The 7,456-nt window shown below is 42.0% G+C and overlaps 1 pseudogene; it reads right to left on the bottom strand.

Annotated features, from left to right (window-relative positions):
• Positions 1-4,008: 4,008 nt before the first annotated feature.
• LOC124546179 lies at positions 4,009-4,126 on the bottom strand (annotated as a pseudogene).
• Between the last annotated feature and the right edge of the window lie 3,330 nt (positions 4,127-7,456).

Raw genomic sequence — 7,456 nt, 5'->3', positions numbered from 1 at the left:
TCCGCCTAGCCAGACAATTAATCGCTGGCTTCTCATCCCAAAAAAGGCGTGGACAAAAACCTGTCTTAGTGGCAAAAAGGGGTAAAGTACCTGTAGATTTTCGTCATGTGGCTGTAGGGGAGCATCAACCCATTTTAGGAGAAACCTACTGGACGTGCCGTCATTGTAGTACCAAAACTGCGGAAAGAGCACTCGCCGTGTTTGTACATATTGTCAAATAACACTTTGGATAGACCCACGTTTCAGAAAATTTCATGGCAAGTAATTGTGAACAATCATTGTAACAAGAAAAGTAAATTTATCAAATAAATGTGACATATATTGAAAAAGTTGTTTTTGTCATTTAACTCCAAGGAAGGGTAGTGGGAAGAATACTTCCCACCTTGTTGTGTGACCTCACTTTCACAGTTGGAGCAAATTTGATATTCTGTATGATAAATATACCTATCTGTTAACTACTATCTGCTCTCCATTCATTAAAAAAAACTGCTGAATAATTTTGCCCACGAAAGGTTTAAAAGAATCAGACACACGCCGCCGCAAGGGAGAAAGCGGCACACAGAGAAGAGGTTGCGGCCCCGCAGTCCCACTCCAAAGGGGAAAACGGACCGCGCCACCAAGAAGTAGGCGACGCTGGAGTCCTGCCCAGCGCCGCCACCGACGACGCAGTGACTGCTCTCAAAGCCGCAATGGAGGCAGAGAGGGCAGCCACGCAGAAGGAGCTCGTCGCCGTTCATCGGCAGCTTCAACAGCTGCGAGAAGAATTCAACTGACTAGTCAGACCATGGAGGTAAAAATAAGAGGAGTTGTCATGACGTCACAAACTTGAAGCTGACCCAAGTGAAGATCCGCCATGTTAGCTACCCCAAAACATTCGCTTCTGGTGGTTTGATTCCGTGTAGTCGTGAAGTGTTTTGATAAAAAATGCCGGCTTGCGTCACTTACGGGTGTACTAATCGTTGTGATTGTAGTCTACAGTTTAAACAAATCACATTTCATTCGTAAGTGGGCTTATTTAAGCGCTATTTTCTTATATACACTTGAAATTCTGATGCACTGTTAAGTTTTACAGTATGGTCTTATTTCTGTGATTTGACTTTAGATTTCCTATCAATCCAACGCGAAGAGCTCTCTGGAGGTGAGCAATACACTTGGTTTTCATTGTTTGGTTATTCCCAAGTAACAGAAAAGTCCTGGCAAGAAATATCCTGCAAATGGGGACTAATGTTTTAAAATGCAATAATTTAATATAAAAGTAATGTAACTACATTTAGTTAATTAAATCTTCAGTAAAATGTGTGGAACACCTGTTACAGTGGTTAAATTATAAGTACAGGGTTATTACAAATGATTAAAGCGATTTCACAGCTCTACAATAACTTTATTATTTGAGATATTTTCACAATGTTTTGCACACACATACAAAAACTCAAAAAGTTTTTTTAGGCATTCACAAATGTTCGATATGTGCCCCTTTAGTGATTCGGCAGACATGAAGCCAATAATAAAATTCCTCCCACACTCGGCGCAGCATGTCCCCCATCAATGAGTTCGAAAGCATCGTTGATGCGAGCTCGCAGTTCTGGCACATTTCTTGGTAGAAGAGGTTTAAACGCTGAATCTTTCGCATAACCCCACAGAAAGAAATCGCATGGGGTTAAGTCGGGAGAGCGTGGAGGCCATGGCATGAATTGCTGATCATGATCTCCACCACGACCGATCCATCGGTTTTCCAATCTTCTGTTTAAGAAATGCCGAACATCATGATGGAAGTGCGGTGGAGCACCATCCTGTTGAAAGATGAAGTCGGCGCTGTCGGTCTCCAATTGTGGCATGAGCCAATTTTCCAGCATGTCCAGATACATGTGTCCTGTAACGTTTTTTTTCGCAGAAGAAAAAGGGGCCGTAAACTTTAAACCGTAAGATTGCACAAAACACGTTAACTTTTGGTGAATTGCGATTTTGCTGCATGAATGCGTGAGGATTCTCTACCGCCCAGATTCGCACATTGTGTCTGTTCACTTCACCATTAAGAAAAAATGTTGCTTCATCACTGAAAACAAGTTTCGCACTGAACGCATCCTCTTCCATGAGCTGTTGCAACCGCGCCGAAAATTCAAAGCGTTTGACTTTGTCATCGGGTGTCAGGGCTTGTAGCAATTGTAAACGGTAAGGTTTCTGCTTTAGCCTTTTCCGTAAGATTTTCCAAACCGTCGGCTGTGGTACGTTTAGCTCCCAGCTTGCTTTATTCGTCGACTTCCGCGGGCTACGCGTGAAACTTGCCCGCACGCGTTCAACCGTTTCTTCGCTCACTGCAGGCCGACCCGTTGATTTCCCCTTACAGAGGCTTCCAGAAGCTTTAAACTGCGCATACCATCGCCGAATGGAGTTAGCAGTTGGTGGATGTTTGTTGAACTTCGTCCTGAAGTATCGTTGCACTTTTATGACTGACTGATGTGAGTGCATTTCAAGCACGACATACGCTTTCTCGGCTCCTGTCGCCATTTTGTCTCACTGCGCTCTCGAGCGCTCTGGCGGCAGAAACCTGAAGTGCGGCTTCAGCCGAACAAAACTTTATGAGTTTTTCTACGTATCTGTAGTGTGTCGTGACCATATGTCAATGAATGCAGCTACAGTGAATTTATGAAATCGCTTCAATCATTTGTAATAGCCCTGTACTTAAAGGGTTACATATTTGTTAAAGCGAAGTTCCCTATCTAAGACCAGTCTTAGATTATTACATTAATCACTGTGTTGTCGTGTTACCCTGTAAATTGCTGTTATTTGCCACACTGAATGTCATTTGGTAGGTACAATTTAGAAACGAAGCGGATGTGTAAACTACAATGGGCCTGACAATCTTAAATTCACTTCTTTTCCTACGTAATTTAACGAATCTTTCACTTTGTTGACATGACAGATGGCTTGTTTATTTCATCCCTGCATAGATCTATGGGACATCAAAGGAAACGGGGTTTGTTTCTTGCAATCTGGAACACTTAAAATTTGCATTTGACTTGAAAATACAACGAATACAAATCGGTGCCTCTAAACTATCAATCATTGCTTTTGGAGTTCTGGCTTTATCAATTATTGTCATAAACACAATGAAAGTGAGTAGAAATGGATTACGAAAGCACGCTTTTCATAGCACATACTTCTCTTCTCGGTTATTCGAAGTGTATAAACAAAAAGGAATTACAGTACTGAGGCCAGAAGCGTCATATTTTCGTGTCGTATTACTGTATCAAATACGCATTTAAGACCAGAAAAACGTTTGAAGTTCGTTCCTTATGCTTTGTTGTTAACTAAAACAGTGTAACATTTACTATATAAAACGAATATCGCGTGCACACGACAGAAATAACGAACAAGAAGCAATTGTAAACACTCGTCTGCTAATGTTTTGGGGGATCCAAGATAGCGGCAGGCCCCACCCACTGGCTTCAAAACAACGTACAGCGTAAGTCTGTAGCGCCATCTCCCCTTATTCTACCTCCATGAGTCAGACACACGACGACCCGGAAATGGTACGCAGTGCGCTTATCGATACGCGCTGCTGCAGCCGCACTCGGGCAAGTAAGCCAGGAAGTTAGTGACGCCAGTAAATGAAATAAGAAAAATAGGCGACAGTACAGTAATAGAAGATGACAAACAATAAATGGGATGAACACGAGCCGTGCACGGCTGAACGTGTACCTTAAGTTTGCAACAAATCGTAACATCTAGGAATGGCTACTGACAACTGATTTCTTGTTCGAAGGTGTTCTGAAACCTATTAACTAGGAAGAACTGAAAAGGAAAAAAAGCACTCCGTCTTCAGGCCACGAGTGGCCTACCGGGACCATCCGACCGCCGTGTCATCCTCAGGGAGGATGCGGATAGGAGGGGCGTGGGGTCAGCACACCGCTCTCCCGGTCGTTAAGATGGTATTCTTGACCGAAGCCGCTACTGTTCGGTCGAGTAGCTCCTCAATTGGCATCACGAGGCTGAGTGCACCCCGAAAAATGGCAACAGCACATGGCGGCCTGGATGGTCACCCATCCGAGTGCCGACCACGCCCGACAGCGCTTAACTTCGGTGATTTCACGGGAACCGGTGTATCCACTGCGGCAAGGCCGTTGCCTAGGAAGAACTGAGAAGGTAATGAAATATTAGATTGTATAGTAAAACTCAGAAGAATTGCTGGCAGTGAAACTGTCTGAAACAATATGTGGAAATATTTCAGAGCAGTTCAGTTAATCAGAATCTGTGCATTATCGATTTCGATGTGATGCATCATTGTTTTCATGTGCACACTCATCATTTATGCTTCAACGGTGATTTGCATTAACTTTCTGATGTAGCCATTCTCTTATATAGAGATTAGTGGCCCTGCTTGATATCTCAAGAATTATTTAACCTGTTCAGAGTTAATTGGGGCACAAGAATGTTGTAGTAAACTCATAGCATGCAGCGAACGTATATTATTTAGCATGGTCAAACTACTACTTCAACAAAGCTTTTCTACGTGTAGTTAGCAAGAAGATGAAACCAAATAAGGGAAGATTTCGCACCATATTGACTATGTAGCCGTAATCATTATAAAGAACCAGCAGTAGAGAGATATGGAGTGGGGATGGCGAAGCATCATGGGAGATATTAGTGCACGCTTTATTGAAGACTACAAAGACGAGTACTATACGTGGTCTGTAACATAAAACGAAAGGCTTCTACAAACCGAAAGCGTACTACTCAACGCAGAAGTAAAACAATCGTATTTTGGTTGGGGGGTAAAATTGTCTGTCAGCCACTCAAACGATCCCGTGACTCGAAAGTAGTCCCTGTTGCAATATCAGATTAAAATCTCTCTTTTATATACCACTATTTACTCAGATTTTAAGTTGCTCCAGGTGAAATGATCCGTCTATGACTATCACAGGTTCTCTCATCCTAAATTTCCTTCCCTGAATAGGACTCTGAAATTACCACATTATTCGAAATCTGTTCATTAACCACAACGTAAATTAATCGATTATACAGATTATCGGAACACTGTTAAATGTATAGGCTCGTGTACACCCTTAGCCTGGCCTGATCTCTTCTCCATTACAACTTTAAGTAGCAGCCTATAGTCGACTCGCATATCTGGTACTCATATATCTGATCCGCTCACGTCCAAAATCAATGTATAACAGCCATTAAGCCAATACTGAAACTTAGGATCCATTAAAACCTACAAAAGAACAGTTTTATTACCGCTTTTGACAATAAGTACATTGTAGCGAACAACCATTGGAGAAACATACAGTGATCTGCTTCTTTGCTGCAGTGGTCTCTTTGCTGCCAGGAAGCTTCAGATTTACTGATTACCTTCATCATTGGCATTTTACAGCTCTTCCCTTCCTCTTTATACAACACATTATGTAAAAAATATTGACATCTGAAACCAAAAATACATCAATAAGTCAATACATTTGTATGTTGTTTGCCACTTACTGGTCTATCTGTAACTAAAGTTGAGCATCTGTTTTCCTTGTGACACGAGCCACTCTCTTTGGCACATCACAACATGTGGCGGCCGCCATGTTTTGCCCAGATGGCACCTGGGGCGCACAATTAAGGACGAGAGATCAGAAATCGAGCGAGAACGAGTCCAGTGCTGAGGGCTGCATACGTTAGAACTCAAGGCACCACTATTAAGGTAGTGCTACACTGGCTTCCTCCGTGAAAGTGGCGAGTCTGAGGAAGGTGGTACTGCTGTCTCTTTCTGTTTGTCCACTTGTTTTATCTTACTAAAGTGTGCAGTGGTGTAAGGCCGCGACGTAGTATGGACGCGTAGTAATGACACGCAGAAAATGACCAGCTCTCGGGACCAGATGGCCTATAATAAAGCTGTGCCTTGTGAGTTTGTGGAGAGTGTAAGATGAAAATTAAGTAATGAGGAGTATACAATTGCAAATTTACTCCATAAGAGGGAGAGTGATGTCTGCAAAAAGCTCGATGACAGAGTCCCCACTTCAGACAGAAAACATATAAAGTTCGTCCCATGCAAACGAAATGGTTTTATTCTTGTTTAACAAATTTGCTGCCGTCTTGGAAATTTTTATACACACACGTAAATATATTTACATACACGCACCCCATCCCCACACACACAATATTCAACGCAACGAAGCTCACTGCTAACCGATCGTCAATGTATTGGTGTATGGAGCGCAGTACCGTAAGTCCTTGGCTATACTTGTGAACTCGTGTACTTGCTTCTCCTTTCTATGCCGGTATGATCCGACTGTACCCGACAACAAACTGAAGCAATAAGCTTTCAATTAAATGGGCAGCGGTGCAGACTGGCGAATCTCCGATTGCGAGATCGGGTATGACGTCTTAGGACCCGCTGGCGAGTTTAAAGCGATCTCTCCTAAGGACTCCACCCAACGTGCAAGTTTACCATGTGTAACTTTACTTGTGACCATTGTAGGTTTACAAAACCGTCATTCGACCGATTCTTGATTCAAGGCCGAATTTACACATGGGCCAGATAAGATCGATCTGGTGCGCCGAGAGACCTCCACTGGCCCTTTTACAGGGAGTAACGAGTACAATCTAAGTACAGATTATTTTATCTGTGATACCTTAATTTGTACACACATCAGTGTCTTGGTTTCTTTTTTTCCTCTGTATCGAACAATCTTCCCACCAACACGTTACAAACTTTACGATCTGACGTTCTTTGCACGATCGTTACTGCATCACTAATTGAACTACGTCTGACGATATAGACTAACCATTTTGGATCCACACATCCACAGCTGACCTGCTGCCGAGGGGAAAATAAGCATTAATGGCTTGCTCATGCCAAAATACTTGGGGGTACTAACCAACCTAAAAAAAAGACTTGTAATTGTGAGCCTGCAAATGGGGTAAATACTGTTGTAATCTTGTTCAGTACACCATCCTCAGTCACCAATAGAAACATCTGCACTTACACCTTGTAATGGTTCTTTATTTACGTGACCATTACGGCTCTCCAACCCCAGTTCTCGATACCAGTAATATCGTACTACTTTTCTGCAAAGTAACAGACATATTTGTGTGACATTATTCACATTTAGTTTTATTAATGTATAGGTACTCCGATGTATCGATATATTACAGTGATATGGTTCTTGTGTGTATTCATTTCTGTGAGACTGTCATAATCTTTGACTTATTTGTAACCGTTTTGGCGCGAATGCGCACAGAGCAGTCTTTGTTTCACTTTGCAGAAGTTAAGTTGTTATTTCGCTTTGTAAAAGAACAGTGAAGTCTTGTGTTTGGTTAAAGTGGAAATTAAATATATAAAGATTGATGCAAAACTGTTTTCTTCATGATGTGACAATTAAGAAGAAGTATATGTGAATTTACAAGAAGTTTAATAAAAATGTGGATCGTCAACACCAAGTCAAAAATTATTTCTACCATACCATTGTTCTGA

Source organism: Schistocerca americana, chromosome 8, assembly GCF_021461395.2.
Source record: "Schistocerca americana isolate TAMUIC-IGC-003095 chromosome 8, iqSchAmer2.1, whole genome shotgun sequence".
Taxonomy (NCBI): domain Eukaryota; kingdom Metazoa; phylum Arthropoda; class Insecta; order Orthoptera; family Acrididae; genus Schistocerca; species Schistocerca americana.
The sequence above is the reverse complement of the archived record's forward strand: the minus strand, read 5'-3'. Positions and strand labels throughout refer to the sequence as shown.